Below are 18,969 nucleotides of genomic sequence, written 5' to 3'. Positions count from 1 at the left end.
GACTACATTTTTAATTTTTCAAGTTTTGCTTATCTTAATCTTAAAGTTGTAGTCCACTAAAATTTATCTGACACAAGTCTACAGAATACACACAAAGATAGAAAAGATACTCACATCCCTCTGTCCCTCTATTAACCCCATGCAGGAGGGGTCTGTGCCCATTATCTAGGTTGACTTTGCAATGTAGAAAATGGTGATGCTCTCCTCCAATACACTTAATTATACATCAGGATATTCACTAAGGCTCAGCAAAAGATTAAAGATTAAAAAAAAAAAAAAAGGAAAAAGAGAAAGCTTCATGTCCAGATCATGCTCCTTATCTTCAAGACAACTCAAAGTCCTTTTAGGTGTTTGTAAAAGCAAGAGAAAAATCGATGAGAATTAAGGTCAGAGGAGAGGACCAATCAGACTAGTGCAGGTTTATCATGTTTTGGGTACAGAGTGGCTGTTGTTTACCCCGAGTCCATCATCTGTCCAGGGATGACAGCAAGCATTGTTCGCTCATTTTCACACACGGGACTGATGTGGAGATAATGCTGCTACACCATGATGCATTTCGAGCAGCTCAAGGGCACAAGGAGCACAGATATTGCTTGTTAAGTCTTGGAGATCAGGAAGAACACTTTGGAGGCGTGTTCCTGCAGATCAGGGAGAGAGAGCTAGGGAAGGTACAGGACCACCAAGGAGGCACTATGCGCTGGACATCATTACCACACAGCAGAAAAAAAGGTAACAGAAAAGGAGAAGAGGAAGGTGGTAAAAGGGAAGAAGATAAAGAAATGTGGGATACCTCAAATAATCTCTTTTCTAACTGGAATAGATAACCTCGTGTCAATCTGTGACAACCTGAGCTACATCCAGATTGACAGAGGTTGTGCTGAAGCTATTGTTACACACAAATTTATTCACTCAATAAGCATGCATTTCTGCTGTCATATCCTTGTGCCGGTGGTGGAGACAGATATTTGGGACATGTTAAAAAGAAAGCTGCTATTCTATATGTGGAATGATTGAGGTGGAGAACTTGAAATGCCACGTCAAGTACTGCCCAAATTCTAATGGTGCCAAGAAACCCACACTCAGCTAAAGGGTCTGACGTGTGACTGAGCTGAAACATGGTCTTTTGAAGTTGTTAGCGAAGGAACAAATAGGTTGTTGCGCATGCATGGGGTCTGGTGTACCACGTGTCAGCACCTTCCAAGAGAAACATTTGGAGGCTCAAAAAAATGTTACAGAACTGGCAAAAGGATAGGAAATCAATTATACAAGTAGTGAAATATAACTTATTATTGGACTTGCTCTTTGCCGGTGTTCGAAATTTGCTAAATTTTCATGCCTATAGAAGACTAAAGAAAATCTCTGAGTGACATCTTCTACAAAGATAATCCTCTAGCATGCCAAAAAAAAAAAGTGTGTGTCCTTTAAACAATTTAGACCATCACAAGTAGGAAGAAAGTAGATGTCTTTCATGGTCAAGTAGGAAGAAAGTAGATGTCTCTCATGGTTAACAGGAAGGAAAAGGAAAAGAAAGTAAGCCAGGCAAGGTGTCAATGAAACATACTAGGGTTTTGATCCAAGGGAGTAATTATTTTAGGAAACTCAGAGCAAAAATGACTGTGATTTATCCTGGGTCTTGATAACTATTATAGGAGCAGCAGTCACACATGTTAATGTGACTATTTTGTTGCATACAAATTCTTTGCTTTATTTCCCCCTTAATATTTAATTGGGAACAAAAAACAACTGTGTGCATGTCTAGAAAGATAAAATAGATAAATAGATACATATACACATACACATGTATAGCTATAGACACAGATATACATATAGACATATGACAATACCAGCCTTAGAAAGGGGCAAGGGTTATTCATGACTGGATGAGAATTAAAAGGGTTGCATAACATGTCTGCTTGGAGGAAGTAGTGGCAATAACCAGGAATTGAGCAACCAGGAGTTGAGAAGTATAATGAGAAGATACCTCTAAAAACAAACAGATTAAAAAAAAAAAAAAAGTAACACTGGCTGCTCTCTCACTCTTCGAAGTGACTGTGATTTGCCCTCTATTGTTTACTCATTTGTTCTTTTCCCCCAGAGATGAACAACTACCTCATTATTCCAGTGTGCATGTAGGTGACTCTCACTCTTCACGCCCACACACTCTCCACACCCAATGGAAGGAAGTGGTCCTTCCATTGGTGGTCTCAGGGATCCGGTTTTGATGTAACACAGAAAGTCCCCCATATTTAATAACGTGGATGCCCAGGATTCTGCTCCAGCCGCTCTTCAGCCTGGACTTGGCCGGACAATTGTGACATTGACTTCTAACTTGCAAGACTTAGCTCTTCCTTGAACTAGAATGAACCTTCCTATTTCAATACCTGTTAAAATACTTAATTTCTAACAAGTCAGATGGGCAGTGGCTATGTGATATTCACTGTGAAATTCAACTCCATTGAGTTTTGAAATTTTTTGTAATAAAACATTGGGAAAAGTTAACAAGACAGCATCTTTTTTTTTTCTTTTTCTCTTCCACCTTCCCCATACGTTCATCCTCCTCCCCCTTCTTCTTAGTAATTCTTCTGTCATTCTCTCTCTGTCTAAAGTAGGGTAAGGAAAACGGCAAACTCTAAGCCATGTCATTAAGAAAAGGAGACTCTACAACTCCTGCCAAATTGAAATATTTAATAATTATTTTACAAAATTATGTTTGTGATTTACTGTGATGATAATATTATTATCTCTCATTTATTAAGCCATACTATGTGCCAATCATCTCTATGTCTTATCTAATGTTATTCTACAATCACTCTAGGAAGTCGCTATTGTAATTTTGATTTGTTTACAAATGAGCTAGCTGAGGCTTAGGGAGGTTAAATTAATTAACCAGTATGTTTAGGCTAACCAGAGGAGCCAGGTTTCAAGCCCTTGTCCTAAGCTCAGCTACTTTGGAATTCCATTATAAAAAATTTTCTGTATATAACATGTGAATAAGACGCATTTAAGAACACCATTGGAACCTGCCAAATCAAGAGACAGGAGCAAGTATTATGATTGTTTTTGAAATTTGCCAACTACAAAATAAACATCAAAGGCAGCTGCAGCAGCCAGATGTGCTCTTTGTTTCTTCACCTGCAAGCCTGTTCCCTGCCTAGGAAGAATGGAACAACGTCTGGACTAAAAGGCTATCTCTGTGGTCCGTTCACTCATTGGCCTTTGTACAAACATTGCCAGCAGTCCATCACTTAGGATGGAGTGCAGCCGAGTTTTCTATAACGGGAACATCAATCAGTTAAAACTGGAGTAAGCCAGCAAACACATTTCACTGAGGTCACCAGAGAGTAATCATCACATAGATCATCAGATACTAATGCTTCTTGACAAAAAAGAAACAGCAAACTAGACCAACTGAGTTGATGACTGAAGGGGCAAGGCCTTGTTTTGTGCACCTGTTACCTACTGGTATACTAGAATCTTCTCTTCCTTTTGATTTCATTAGTCACATTATAACCATAACTCATAGAATGAATTTTAAATTAATTGCTGAATAAGTGGTGAGATTTTTATCCTTTTAGCTTCTTTTACTTCCTCATATTTTTAACTCAGTAGACAGATGATTGGATCATTTGAGCTAAAATTATTTTCCCTACACCTGTTATCTCCTAAAGTCAAATTAGTAATACCTATATACTTCTAACTTGCATTGTTATAAAAACTCATATTTAGTTGGCAAACCTCTGCAATATACCTAGTGTAAAAACTAGTATGTTTTGCGTATTTTCTATTTGTCAGGCACTACTCAAAGTTGTTTATTTAACATATAGCTCACAGAGTGTTTAAGCAACCTGCCCAACATCACACAGTAAGTGTTAGATCTGAAACGTGAATCTAGGCAATAGATCCCAGGTCCTACCCTCAGAATCTAGTGATTACTGATAACATGACAGTTACACTTTTGAAATACCACTATATGTCAAATATTCATTTGGACATTTAATAACTTTTTAAAGTATTTTTTAAAGTTTATTTATTTTGGAAAAAGAGGGTGATCATGAGTAGGGAAGAAACAGAGAGAGAGGGAGAGAGAGAATCCCAAACAAGCTCTTTGCCATCAGTGCAGAGCTAGACATGGGGCTCGAAGTCACAACTGCGAAATCGCAACCTGAGCCACAATCTAGAGTCAGATGCTTAACAGACTGAGCCACCCAGGTGACCCTGGACATTTTATAACTTTTAAACATTGTTAACAGTTTCGAAAGCATGAATAGAATGCGTTTTATATTAAGACAGTGTCAATGCTACTGTTTAAAAGAACTTACTCGTTCAGGTCTAAACTTTGTGTTTTAACAACCTCACCCTTTGACCCCATGAGCCTTCTCTAAAGTATAGGAAGAGAAGAAGGAAGAAAGAGAGATTTCATTTTAGTTGGTCTTGTCTTTCGTATGACAGCAGCGTCATATAATGAATTTCATTAAAATCGAGAATTACCTGATTTTACTTGCCAAGATTATCTCAGTTACTGAGCAAATGCTGGTGAAATAGACATGCTCAAAAGTTTCTATGTGGCCATCTAATCTTGATAAAAAATAATAGCATCTCTAATTGCACTGAAATGCCCTACACCAAAGAGAAGCGGGGGAAATATTGGGATACACCTTCTGGTGTGCAAAGCACTATTTCCTGCAGTGATGGCAGTGAGGGCTGCAAACAGTCACTGTCAATTGACTACAGTTCAGAATTTAGACAGGATTATTTCATTTATGAGTGTTACAAATCCAACAGAGACTGTCTAACCAAAAACAAACAAAAAAACAAAAACAGGCAAAAAACACAAAAAACCCAAATGGAAAAGGAAATTTATTGAGTCATGTAACTAAAAATTCTTTTTTTCCTTTGAAATTTTTGTTTAAATTCTAGTTAGTTAACATATAGTGTAATATTGGTTTCAGAAGTCGAATTTAGTGATTCATCACTTACCTATAACACCCAGTCCTCATAACATGTAACTAAAAATTCTGTAAGTGTCTGATTTTAGGCAATACTAGATCCAGATATATTAAAAAAAATGTCATTAGAAATCTCCCCCAGACCTACTTCTTTCTATGTTAGCTTTACTTTTGGAACATTCTCCATGGAATTGAGGATTAACATCAGCCCTAGGAAAATGATTTTTTGAAGGCAAGATGGAAACAGCAGGTGCCAGTGTGCAGTGATTTCTTGATTGAGGACAGATTTATTTTGGGGGATCCATGGTTTTCAGTATTGGACCCTCTCCTCTTCTTAGCAAACTCACTGTATAAATGCCTTTCTCTTATCTCACCGCTGTCACCATGGAATTTTCATGCCATTAGCACTAGTGTGAACATGCTCACACAACCCAGAATCTTCGTGTCAGCCCTCCTTCCCACCAAGCCCCTAACCTCTTAAATATTTTTCATATCAATCCGTTTATCCCTATTACTGGCTCTCTCATTTAGATAATAACAATGGTGTTATAATTAATCTCTCTAACTCATGATTTCTCCCTTTAAATCCATTCTCTATGCTGTCATCAGTGTAATCTGTTTAAAATATAAATTGTGCCGTGCCACTTCTTTGTTTTAAAATCATCAAGGGCTTTCACATGTTGTCAGAATAATATCCAAGGGCCTTTGCCTGCTGTACATGGATAGCATGCCCTTCTGTAATTTTGCTGCATGAAATGGTAGCTACTGGCTACATGTGACCATTTAAATTGAAATTAATTAAAATTAAATAAAATTAAAAATTCATTTCTTCAGCTCACTAACCACATTTCAAGTGCTCAATAGCCACATGTGGCTAGTGGTTATGTGTCAGATGGTACAAATATAGAATATCTACATCATTGTAGAAAATTCTAATAGGACATAAAACGTTACTGTTCTGTGGTCTCATATCTGTTTACTATCCAACTGTTTTCTCACATTAGTGCTGAACCACTTGTAGTATCTGAATGAATCATGCATATTCATGTCTCTATAGCTTTGTTCATTGTAGTTCTGCTGTTCTCATGTTTCCCTCGATAATAAGCACTACACATTCTTTAAGACCCAGCTAAGATGTTGCAAGGAAGATGACTCCGAGCTCTTATATTCAGCTAATTGTTTGTAAGACATTTTGTGCTGACTTGTACCTGACCACACAATGGTAATATTATCTGGTTTGTGCCTGACTTTGTATGTGACAGTAAACTTTGAAATCAAAGGTCTGGTTCTTTGTTTTTCTCTCAGCACTAAGCACAATATGTGGGATGTAGGACAAACACAAATATATATTTGTTAAAATGTCATAAATTATGTAAGAAGTGAAATACTTTTGACTTTGTTAAACAAAGTCAAATTTTAAAACTAATGTAAGTAATAGATATACCTACTTTTGGCCAGTTTGCTGTAGTATAAACATAGCATTAATTCACTTCCAACATTCTTCAGCCTTAGTCCATTTTCAGTTGGGTTCTCTAATATCCTTACCTACTCAACACTGGGCAAGTCTTCCGAATGGGTTGAGGTTCAAGGATGACCTAAGTTGAACACCTTTTCCAGGAATAACAATAAATAAAGTTTAATGAATTGCTAAAGGCTTCCTCAGAGTGTCATAAATTGTACAAAATGCTTTTATCCACATTAGAGATAGTATGTCTCTTTCATATGAATCTTTGATGGGTATAGTATCCACAAGAAGAAGAACGAGGAAGAGGAGATGGAGAAGGAGAAGAAGACCCCCACTCCTCCAGAGAAAGAACCATTTTTAATTTAAAACTTGATGACAGGGGCACCTGGCTGGCTCAGTCAGTAGAGCATGCAACTTTTCATGTCGGGGTTATAAGTTAGAGCCCCCCTCCCCATTTGGTAGAGAGATTACTTAAAAATAAAATCTTAAAAAAGAAAGAAATAACTTGATGACAGAATTGAAAGCCCAGAATTCGAACTTGGAATTGTTTTTTCCCTTTGTGTTGAGATTTCTTACCTGCCTTAGGGTAGATAGGTTCTCCTCTATAAAATGATACTTGATTATTTCTCTTCACTCTCCCTTTTCCAGAGAAACTGGGAAGGAAGTAGTATTCCAGAATGACTGTACATAGCTGTTGCACGAACCTGGATCAGTTTTGCATGATTTGAAGACTAATATCACAGTGATACAGTTAAACATTTTGCATGTCAGTCTTTCAATTGCATTTAAATCTTTTGTTCTTTGACATTTAGCATGATTCTGTTCCAGCAAAGGTTGTTACCTTTTTTTTGCAATGACTTTCTGACCTGTCTTTAAAGTCAGCCCTCCAATCAGTCTTCACTGACATACAGAGAATAGTGATATATTGACTTTTACAAGAGATGAATCAAAAGGTGACACAACATGAATAGATGGAAGCTTAGCACTGAATTTTCCATATAAATGCAAGTGTCACCTAAACAAAGAAAATGTGCCCGTTTTTACATAGTCCATGCAGGTGTTCTATTCACATAATATATATTTGAGTTATCACTCTGCATAGACCTAGTGTTCTGTGGAATTGTGGGTATTCATTTTTTAATATAAATTGGATTTTACTCCTAACATTGGCTTACCTCAAATAACCACGTAGTTGGAAAACTTTGCCTTTTAAATCAGTCTCCCCATATTCTAATTTTAACTGTGAAAAGATGAATGTATTAAGACCTCAAAAATTTCTAACAAATTGCAAAATATGGACAATTTAACTTACTTTGTCTTTAGGGGTTTCTTTCGTCTTGAATTTTCTTTGGTGTCCTGACATTCCCATTATATATCTAGTATTTCTTCAGAAATACTAGAGTTACACACTCTAGAGTTAGACACTCATTCTGTTGTCAAATTCTCTTTCACATTTTACTCTGAAGCACCCCTTGACTGTTTTAAGCTTCCTCTGGATCTTCGTTTCATGATCCAGGAGTCTTGCACTAATCAGTGGCTCATTTATATCAATTACAATAACTTTAACGTTAGAAAAATGTATTGGGCATTCATTTGATGTCAGTAACTACGCTTCAAGATGTACCTGAATTATCTCAGGTAATTTTCAATATAATTCTATGAAGAAAATACCTTACTGTATTTATCCCTATTTTAGACTTAAGAAAACTGAGACAATGGAAGGGTATTTTAGTGTCATGTCCAAGGTCACTTGTCTTTCAAAGCACTCAAGCCCAAGGATTGTCTAATTCCAAAATTCACTTTCCTAACCATTCTCCCCTATTGATGTTTTCAAGTTCAGTTTTCTTCCAAATACATGAAAAATATATTTCCATATTATAATAATTAAGAACATATCAATCTTACCTTGGAAATTGGTAAAATACCACACAATCATTACATAATATAAAACATTTATATTTCATTTGATTCTTTTAATATATTTAGTTATAAATTCTTCTATGAAAACATTGTAGTAACTAAGAGATATTAAATATGAGTCAACCATTATATGAAAGTAGGTAATTCTTTTTTAACGTTGTCATTTGCTCACTGAAAATGAAGGGGCAAGAGTGATACTGAGAATTCATGTTACTCAGCAGATAGAGAGAGGATTGTTTTCTGATAGGTTCTTCATAGCCATTGAAATCATTATTTCCAACAGTACATTTTCAGGTAACACACACAACGAAAATGTCTTCATTTCTTGTCACTGAAGAAAACTCTTGCAAAAACCGCAATCTCTATGAATACTTTGTGACAAACAAACCTATAAAAAGGATGGTGAGAAAACTGTGGGTAAGAAATGTAAAAAAATCTGTGAAAGAAAATAAAGGGGACGGTGGTAACTCAATTAGCGAGCTGAAATAACATCCCAAAGGCTACAGGATATGGCGGTAAGACTTGGAGGTAAAAACTGGAGAGAATTGGTCTCAAGAGCGTTATCTAAGTGATCCTCTCCACACTCTGTGAGCCACAAGGTTTTGATGATCCATACTGTCTCTACCCAGCAGGAAGCAGGATGTATAGCTTCTGGAGATACTAACAGAGATTCCTGGTCTGAGGACACCATGTAGAGTGGAAGGCCATGGTGAAGTATGGGACCCCAGAAGCAAGGATGGTAGCATACTGAGGAGTCTCAATAACAAACTGCTCCCAGGACACTGGGAAAAAGGCTGATGGTCCTCCTCTTAATAGAAGCATTAACATAATTGAAAATTAGAAAATGATTCTCTGGAAGAACTGTATAGTCCTAGAAAACAAACCTTCTCATACTGTCATTGACGAGCAACTGATCATGCAGTAATTCAATTGTGAAGTCCACCAAACCGTAAATCCACCTATGCGCACTCACCCCAAATGCTGTAATCCTATTTTCTTTGTTTCATTCGTAAATATTCACAGGTCTACAATAATGTTTGCATAATTAATAAAAATCCACAAGGTGAAAAAGAATAGAGTCAAGGAGAGAACTACCAGAAAAAAAGGAGGGCAAAAAGAAACGTAGTTATATGAGACAAAACATTTCCAAAAGCTAAAATTAACATCCTCGCATTAAGTAAGGAAAGGTCAAGTGAGAAAGAGTGAGAGAGAGTGAAAGAGAGAAAATCAGAATAAAAGATAGCTCTTGTGATATAAAAATTGGATAATTGAATAAAAATTAAAGAGAGAAGTTGAATGATATGTTAGTAAGCTTCTAGAAAGCAGAATAAAAAGACAAAAAGACAGTGGAGTAATATGAGAAAGTTGAAAGATGAGTTCAAGAGAGGCAGAGGTGCAGCATTTGGGGGACAGAAATTATAGTCAAGGAAATGAAAGAAAATAATTTACATATATAATTATATTTGATATCATATATTTAAGTATAATTACATATTAAATATATAGTTATATTGAATGTAAGATATTATATTTATATGGACTGATTGGATTAGCCAAATTAAGCCCACCCATCATGAACTTTTCAGAATTCCAGGGATAAAGGAAAGATTCTAAGTGTTTTCTGCTGTGAGCTGATTTGTGCATCCTCAAAATTTATGTGTTAAAATCCTAACTGCCAATGTGACTATCCTTGGGTGAAAGCAGTAACTAAGGTTAAATGAGGTTATAAGTGTGGAGTTCTGACCTGAAAGGATTAGTATCCTTACAGGAAGTGTCACCAGAAAGCTCACTCTTTCTCTCTGCTACGTGAAGACAGAAGACACAGCAAGAAGCAAGACACTATCTACAAGCTGGGAAGAGAGCTCTCACCAGAAACCCCATTGGCTGGGGCCTTGATCTTCCAGAATGGTAAGAAAGAAATTTCTGTTGGGTAAGCCACTACAGTATTTTGTTTCACAGCCTGAACATTCTAATACACTTTCATAGGGCGAAAAATCACATACAAAGGATCAGAATCAGAATTGCTTTGGAGTGCCTGGGTCGCTCAGTCGGCTAAGCGTCTGACTTCAGCTCAGGTCATGATCACATGATTCGTGGATTTGAGCCCCGCATCGGGCTCTGTGCAGACAGCTCAGAGCCTGAAGCCTGCTTTGGATTCTGTCTCCCTTCTCTCTGACCCTCTCCCACTCTCTCTCTCTTTCTCAAAAATAAACATCAAAAAAAAAAAAAAAAAAAAAGAATTGCATTGGACTTTCCGAGAGTGGATGCCAGAAGATAATAGATTAAAATCCTCAAATGACTTTGAACATCGAATCCTATAACCAAGTAAATAATTAATCAGTTGTTTGGACATTTTATATAAATATTGCCGACATGTAAGAGGAGACAACCAGGAAAATCTTCTGCTCCCATTTCCCCCCTTTTAGGAAAGGACTGGAAGGTGAGTGTCAAAATAAATACATAAACATTAAAAAATAAACATAATAATAGGTCATATATTTGCCCAACAGTGAATGGTAATTCTGTAGATGCAAAAATGCGCTGACAGTTTGGTAGATATTTGTGATATAACTTACATTGGGATATTGGGGAAAGAAAGTGAGTAGGTGGTTTAAAAATGATAAATCTTTACCTGTAAAATAGAAGGCAAATGCGCTGCGTTTAATACTAATAAATTAATAAATAACAAAATAACAAAATGAACATATTGTTAATATATTGTTCATTATTTAGAAATGTAGAGATAAATATAGATATGCAGTTACAAATACAGATATAGATGTAGAAACAGATTAGAACAGGTACTTAGAAAGTACAAGATATTCGCCTGTGAGAAATGGCTCAGTGAAGGGAAGTTTGGGCATGAAACCCTTGTTTTTTGTTTGTTTTATTTTTACCATTAAAAATCTTTCGTAGCATTGCTTTTTTGAAGTACATGCATGCATTACTGTCATGAAGAAAATTTTAATTAAAAAATGATTGTATAAGAAGGAGCCAGTGGAAGGTTGTGGTCAAAATTACTGTTATTATAAATATTCGCTTTGCCTCCCTGCCCTACTGACTTAAAATCTGAACATGATACTTACTTTGGCAAATGAATATCTCAGAACCAACATGTGGTTGCCATTCTTTTTCATTGGTCATGACATGTAGTAGTGGTCCAGCCTAAGGTTGCTCCATTAGCCTGAGTCCCAGAGTAAGTGGGTATGAAGCAAGTAATGGACCTCTATCATTTTAGGTTTAGAGTTTTGTTGCGAGAACAAAAACAAATCTATTCTGACCAATGTGTGAGTGAAATAGGAATGCATCACATATAACTAAAGTGATGGCTGGGGTATGTTGTGATGGTAAGCAAGTCATTAATTAATATTTCAAAATTTTTGTCAGGTAATTCTATGTTATGTGTAGGCATTGTAACACAGTAAAACCTTGAATTGTGAGTATCTTGTTGTGTGAGTGTTCCACAAGATGAGAAAACATTTCTAACAAATTTTAACTTGATCAACAAGTGACGTCTTGCAATACAAGTAGTATGTGATGCCGAATGTAACATGATCACGACTGAGTCAATGGTTCTTGAAATTTGCTTTGATATAAGTGCTTTGGATCACAAACATGTTTCTAGAACAAATTAGGCTCGCAAACTGTGGTTTTACTGTATTTCCATTTCTGGTATAGGTTATGCCCTGTCTGTTCCTACTTCTAACAAATTCACACCACACTCAACATAAAGAAATTATTTTAAGAGGTAAGTCTTAAATTGAATCAGGTACTTTGATTCCATAACTTGTGAGAGATCTATGATCTTAATATTTGAAGATCATTGACTATTTCTCAAGGTTCCTCAGATTTTCAGTTAATTGCCTTATTTTTCATTATATCACAAGATATTTCCTTTTGGATAGTAATAGAATGATTCCTGCTTTCTCTTGTGTACTTATTTTATACTGTCATTAAGAAACATGAGCTTACTGTCCAGCATGTTAGTTTAACTATTGCTTAATTAACTATAGTGTATAGTTTGAATAACATGCGGTATTGACATTTGGAGTGTTCTCAACTAATTTGTAAATGTGCTCAAGGCAGGGACTTTAAGTTTTTATTTCTGTTTTGGATCTCAGCGTTTCAAACACAATTGGTAGAATCAAAATAGACACTTGATAAACGTTTGCTTATTGTACTGTGGTCTCCACTAAGTACATGGGAATTCTGGTTCTTTAGCATAAAATGTCATCTCTAACTCATGACTTAAAACTAATAACTGCTTTGTGCATTATTCCTATATTGGTTCACCCTATTTCCCAGCATAAAGGTGAGTCACCTGACTTCATCACATCACGTGAGTGGGGAATGGAAACTAGTTTTAACACTCTCCCAAGCCAAATATAAATATGAAAGTCATTTCTTATAAATGCTACATCCTGAGGCTAAATGTCAATGACTTATTATTTTCCAGGCATATGCATTATCTCAGCCACATTTCCCTTTATTAATTTACAGATTATAAAATTTTAGTGTGAAAAGGAGCAACGGAGAGTGAGAGAGGGGACGGGGCTTGTCCAGAGACACATAACCTCCTAATTGTAGCAGTAGGAGTAGAGCCAGTATCATCAAACTCCAGGACATGACTCTCCCACCACACATACGGTCTCCTGAGAGTTGAATGTCATTGCTCATGGTGATATTTGTTGCCTGTCATGGCCCAGCCTGTTTATCATGCAACATAGCAAATAAGAATTCATCATTTAATAACTAAAGCAATAACAGGGATATGTTTTGAAGGTAAGCTAGTCATTAATTAATATTTGAGAATTTATGTCATGTTTGCTGGACTCATATGATCCTTAATTTTAAGAAAATATAGATCTGTAGTAATCTAGTAAGGTAGCTGAATGCTCCTGTGTATAGGAAATACTGGATGCTGGACAGCAACATCAAGGAATTTTATTTCTAAACTTACTTCTACCAAATTTCTTTTCTATTTTCTCTTCCCACTTTTTATAAGAATAGAAGAAAGTGAGAAGATACAATACACTGATCACAATCATCTGTTCAGGAAGAGGGGGGGACCCCTAAAATTTACTCAAACCAACAACTGCAATGAGGTAGTGCATATGACTAAATTAATTTTAAGACTCATTAATTAATGAGTCTTTGAATATTTAAATTTCATGAAGATTATAATGTATTGAACTTCATTAGCAAATTGACTTAGTATTTATGGAACGCTGTTACTTATAGAGAAATTCAGTATTTATCACATTTATTTTTCCTTACTTACTGTCAAATTTTAATGAATCTCACATCCTATTGTTAGACTTGCTCACATTTGGAAAGGGTGGGGGTAGGAGCTATCTTTTATTCCTTTAATTAATCTTTTTCCTGAGGTTCATTAGCTGGGAATTCTTTCCTGTTAGATCAATGGAAAAATAATAATCTGCAGTCCTTTTGCCTTGAGCAATAATCTGCACATCCCTCTTGGAAATGATCCATTGTGCCCACTGGAAACTTTGAGCAATAGTTTTAATTGCACGTTCATTAGATTTTGTTGTTGCTGAGCCTTGTTTTGATGCCCAAGACAGTATAGAAACAATTTAGCATGTGTGACATTGCAGTCTGTGCAACTGGTAACACTGACTGTACATTAGCACAATGCTCTTTCTGTACAGGTTTAATAATCAGGAGAAGAATGTTCACTCGTTAATAATTGAACGTGTGTTTAATATTTAAACAGCCAGATCCTTCCAGTTGTTAAACTAATATTAAAGTAGGATGGAAGCAGGCTACATACTGGCAACTGTCCATCTTATAAATGCCTTTTGAAGTTCAGTATTGTGGTGGTATGGGCTGAGGCCAGAGGGCGTTACTTCTAGTAACCAGAACGAAAGACAATGCAGAAACTTTCTTTTTATAATTACAGCCATATGTAAAACCTATATGTGAAAAACTCTGGATAACTAATGATTTTTGTAATCTCACATTTTATTTATTTTTTTTTTATTTTCTTTGTGGCTCTGGAATGTAGGAATCATTTTGCTAAAAATGAAAAAGGTATTAGAGGACTGTTTACATTAGATTAGGTGGTGGAAATCATTTTGCTTCGAATTAAGTTTAAAAATGCAAAGCAGATAATCATTTTCTTAAATAGTTGTTACCCCAGAGTCTTCCTTTATTGTCTACAGTGACTTAAGAATTATTTTGAGGGGTGCCTGTTGGCTTAGTTGGTTGTGTCCGACTTCAGCTCAGGTCATGAGCTTGTGGTCCATGAGTTTGAGCCCCGCATTGGATTCTGTGCTGACAGTGCAGAGCTTGCTTGAAAGTCTCTCTCTCTCTCTCTCTCTCTCTCTCTCTCTCTGCCCCTCCCCCACTCTCTCTCTCTCAAAATAAATAAACTTTAAAAAAAGAATTATTCTGAGGGGTGAGGGGAAGTTGTTAAAGTCTTGTGGACACTAGTCATAGCATGAGACCTCACATCAGTGGCCCTCCCCACCTTCCACTGACCTTGTAAATTCTTGTTGGTATACTAGAGATCCTCAGTTTACTCAATCATGAGGTAATTTGTAATGTGCCATTTAATTTAAACTATTTCATGAAAAAATTTGACTACCTCTGCTGAAGCCTACTAATAATTGAATATAAATCACAGAATTAAAAACAGGTTCTATGTCTTCCTAAGATATCTGTTCTCAACATTTTTGTTGTCAAGTCTGTTTTTTAAAAAGAGCAAGGTGACTTTTAAATTCATCTTATTTGATTCAGGCCCGACCTCTTCCACTAAGGATTTTAAGTGACCATCATGCAACTTAAAAGCTCCAGATGGCCTTGAATTTTCATAGTATAGTTTCTCTTTAATTTTCCATAAGGGAATTAAAATGGCTGTTTTGATCTTGATAGGCATTTCAAGTAAATCTTTGGAGGAAAAAATACAGATTATTAAACTTTAAAAACAAGTAACAATAGAGGTGTGGGCTGCAAACCCAGAAAATCTGATTTATTAAGTCTTGGATAAGGCACCATATATATACATATATATATATATATATATATATATATATATATATATATATATATACACATACACACACACACACACACACACACACATATATATATATATATGTATATATACACACACATATATACATATATGTATATATGATTGTACTGCCTACCATTGTTTCAGAATCATGGTAACAGATTAACTGTTGGAGATTAATTTCATCTTTAATTTTTCTCTTTTCTTAATCGCATGAATAGGAAAATATAAAATCATGAAACAAGTATTTCATGAACAGAATGAGACAGCAGGGGTTTTAAGAACATTAGCGTATCATTAAAGTCAGATAAGATAGATAAGATTTATTATGTGTGAGGGCCTTGTAAGCCAGGACCATTCTCTGTTCCTTCCATCTTCATTTAGAGCATATTGCTCTAAAGACTGTAATGTCTGACTTTGTTTCTTGGTAATCCTTTTTAATATTGTAGTATTTCAGGACTGCCCCGTCAAGAAAGGCTTCTTTATATTTTCTCCAAATCCCTCATGCCATGATACATGCCCCTTATTTCTCTTGTCATCACTGGAGCAGGAGAAAAGCTATTTTTCACTACTGGATTTTACTTTAATGAAGTTCACCTCCGACTTCCCTCCTAGAGACGACATACAATTTATCTGAGGATACAAGAGTCCACATAGGAGATTTATTTTTTTCTGCAATCCTGAAAATATATTTATGTTTTGATACTTCTCTTAGGTAATCAGAATGAAAATCAGAATGAAAATTTCCTAGAGAAAGATCATCATTTAAGTGACTGGAGGAGAAAATACTTTGCATCTGTGAAGATGTAGCCAGGAGCATTTGATACAATAAATAATACTTTTCTAAGTATTTTTTTTCCTCCTCCTGTTCTTTGCTTAGAAAAGGAGACCATTGGTTTTCACTGTGTCCGCTTACCTAGTGATCCTGATTCCATAATCTGTACATGTTTTCCTCTTCTTCTGCTGCATGAATTTTTTAAGGTGATTTATTTATTTTGAGATAGAGACAGAGAAGGAGCACCAGTAGGAGAGGGGCAGAGAGGCAGGGAGAGAGAGAGAATCTCAAGCCGGCTCTGCACTCTCTGTGCAGAGGTCGATGGTTGACGTGGGGGACAAACCCACAAACCATGAGATCACCACCTGACCTGAAGTCAGGTGCTTAACTGACTGAGCCACCAAGGCACCCCCATTCTGATGCATGTGTGAGCTTGAGGGTAAGTAAGGGTGAAATAGTGACTAGTCATCATCAGCAATAAACTTACATAAAGCTTATCTTTGAACATACTTACTTGCTTCTCCCTTGTACTTTTAATACTGGCTATTCCTGAATTCAGTTGGATTATCCATTGCCTGCGTGGAAAGAGGATTGCTAGAGCACAAATGAGAAAGAAAAATTCAGTGCTCAGTGCTTTTAAATTCCAAAATAGGCCCTCAAGGTCATTTGGAGGACAACTTTACAAAACAAAGCTTTTAATTTGCCAAACCCTGGCCTTCTAAAAAGAATGAGCAAATATATATCGATAATGACATACACTAGAGTTTCTTCTATAATGTGGAAAAACCTTGTGTCCTACAGCATCACACACAAAGATGATCTTATTGGAAACAAGAAAAGGCAAAATACTAAAATCCATCTAAATTTTGTAACCAAAATACAAAGAAAAACAATAAAAATCCTAATATAAACACTAGCAGAGTTATGTCTCAAATGGCTTTGGTCCCTGAGGTGATAATCAGTTTCTCCCAAGGCTCACGTCTCTTCCTCCATCATAAACTTCCTTACAGGGATATACTCCCAACTGAGACCAGCTTCATCAAAATTAAGAATGTGATGCACAGTGTAGACTTCTGCGCCATTCAGTCTCTTTTTCTAAACACGTGGGAAATGTCTTTGCAGATTCTTTTGTGTTGGCAGTTTCAGCAGAGAAATTGTGCAAACCTTAGTGGTTCTTGAAGCCACTCAACCAATGGTACTAACAGAAAGCACTCATGTAGTATTTTCTATTTTCTGGTTCCTCTTTTAATTCTGGGAAAGCAAGTCCCAGATGGCTTCAAAATACTCACATGCTGGGAAAATCAAATATACGTGAATAAAATTTCCACATTTTACTGTTACTTTTTCTGCTGTATGCCACTTGTATGTGATCTAGTTTACATTATATAAACATACATTGTAACAGAAAAGACACATGTACACGTGCATAAACACATACCTACAAATACACCATACACATATGTCAGTCACATATGTCCTACAAGAAGCAGATGCCTCATTCCAGAGAGTCCCTGGAGAAAGGAGAAGTAGGCATAGAGAGTCTTTCTACCACAGTGCAGGTCTGACTTCTGTAAAGGAGAAACTGGAGGAAGCATTGAGTAGGAAGAGCCCCAGATGACAGCTGAGATCTGAGCAATTCTTTGCCAGAACAATGGGGAGCCCTTAACAAGTTTTCTATTAGCAGAACGTTTTACTGAGCAGGAGTAGGCTGGCACTTGAACCCCCACCTGCCTCAGCCACTGTCCGTGAGCAGCCCATGGAAGCCTAGTTCGCCCTCTCTGAAGTGAGTCTCAAGCTTCCAGTCAACTGTGCTTTCCACAGTAGTTCTCTTCAGAAATCAAAGGGACATGATCCATGGCTTCCTCTTTTCCCCACAACCCACCCCCACACATTTTGTCCAAGTCCGAAAACTCTGAGGTAGCAGGGCACAAAGCTTATGTATAACCACTACAATGAAAAGCAGGTTGAAGAGAGCATTTCTTGCTGGATGAATTAAGAGAAGGAGGAATATAAATAGGGTGCTTATACGACCTCTTGGATCTGGAGAAACTAAGTTGAAACCAGGCCAAGTCTTGCTTGAGAGAGCAACTGATTCCAAAACTGGGATTAGGGATGATGACAATGGGACCTGAGCCCACTGCAGAAATGAGTCCATTGCAATTTTACTGAATTCTACACGTTGCTCCGGCAGAGGAGCTAATGTTAGTCACCCTTGACCTTGGTTTCTGAGAAGGGAATCCCTGTAATAGCAGCTTGAATTTTGATTTTTTAGTAAAAACGCTTCCCCTGTACTATCTTTACAGAGTCTACAATGCCGAAATAATAGGGAACCTTCCTACTCCCTGGCCCAGGACACTTGCAAAAAAGGACTTAGGCTCCTGGATTTGGTGGGGGGTGGGAAGGGCACTGGCATGAAAGGAAAATACATCCCGTCCCCTTCAAATAAACCCTTTACCTTGGTGGAATTAAACAGGAATGCCTTGATATTCCTCTCTACACTGCTCTCTTTCAATGGTGAGTCCCTTAGAAAGTGGCAAGTTAAATTTCCTATTTCTGAATATGTGTTATATACATGGTGTCATTAGTAACCAGTTATTGTCACATAAAGACATAAGCAGCATTGTTATGAAGACATAAAATTATTTTTATGGCAAATAGCCCCCCAAAGAATACTGTGCTATGGTCATATTCATATAACAATAGTTTCCTACACACTCTGAGTGTATTTTTCACTAAAATCAAGCATCTGCCCTATGGTTAGCCCTCACAGTCCCTGCCAGAAGTAGTAAATGAATTGCCCTGGGCCACACTCTGTCTTCAGATAGCT

This window comes from Acinonyx jubatus, chromosome A2 (assembly GCF_027475565.1).
Source record: "Acinonyx jubatus isolate Ajub_Pintada_27869175 chromosome A2, VMU_Ajub_asm_v1.0, whole genome shotgun sequence".
In the NCBI taxonomy this organism is placed as follows: domain Eukaryota; kingdom Metazoa; phylum Chordata; class Mammalia; order Carnivora; family Felidae; genus Acinonyx; species Acinonyx jubatus.
The sequence above is the reverse complement of the archived record's forward strand: the minus strand, read 5'-3'. Positions refer to the sequence as shown.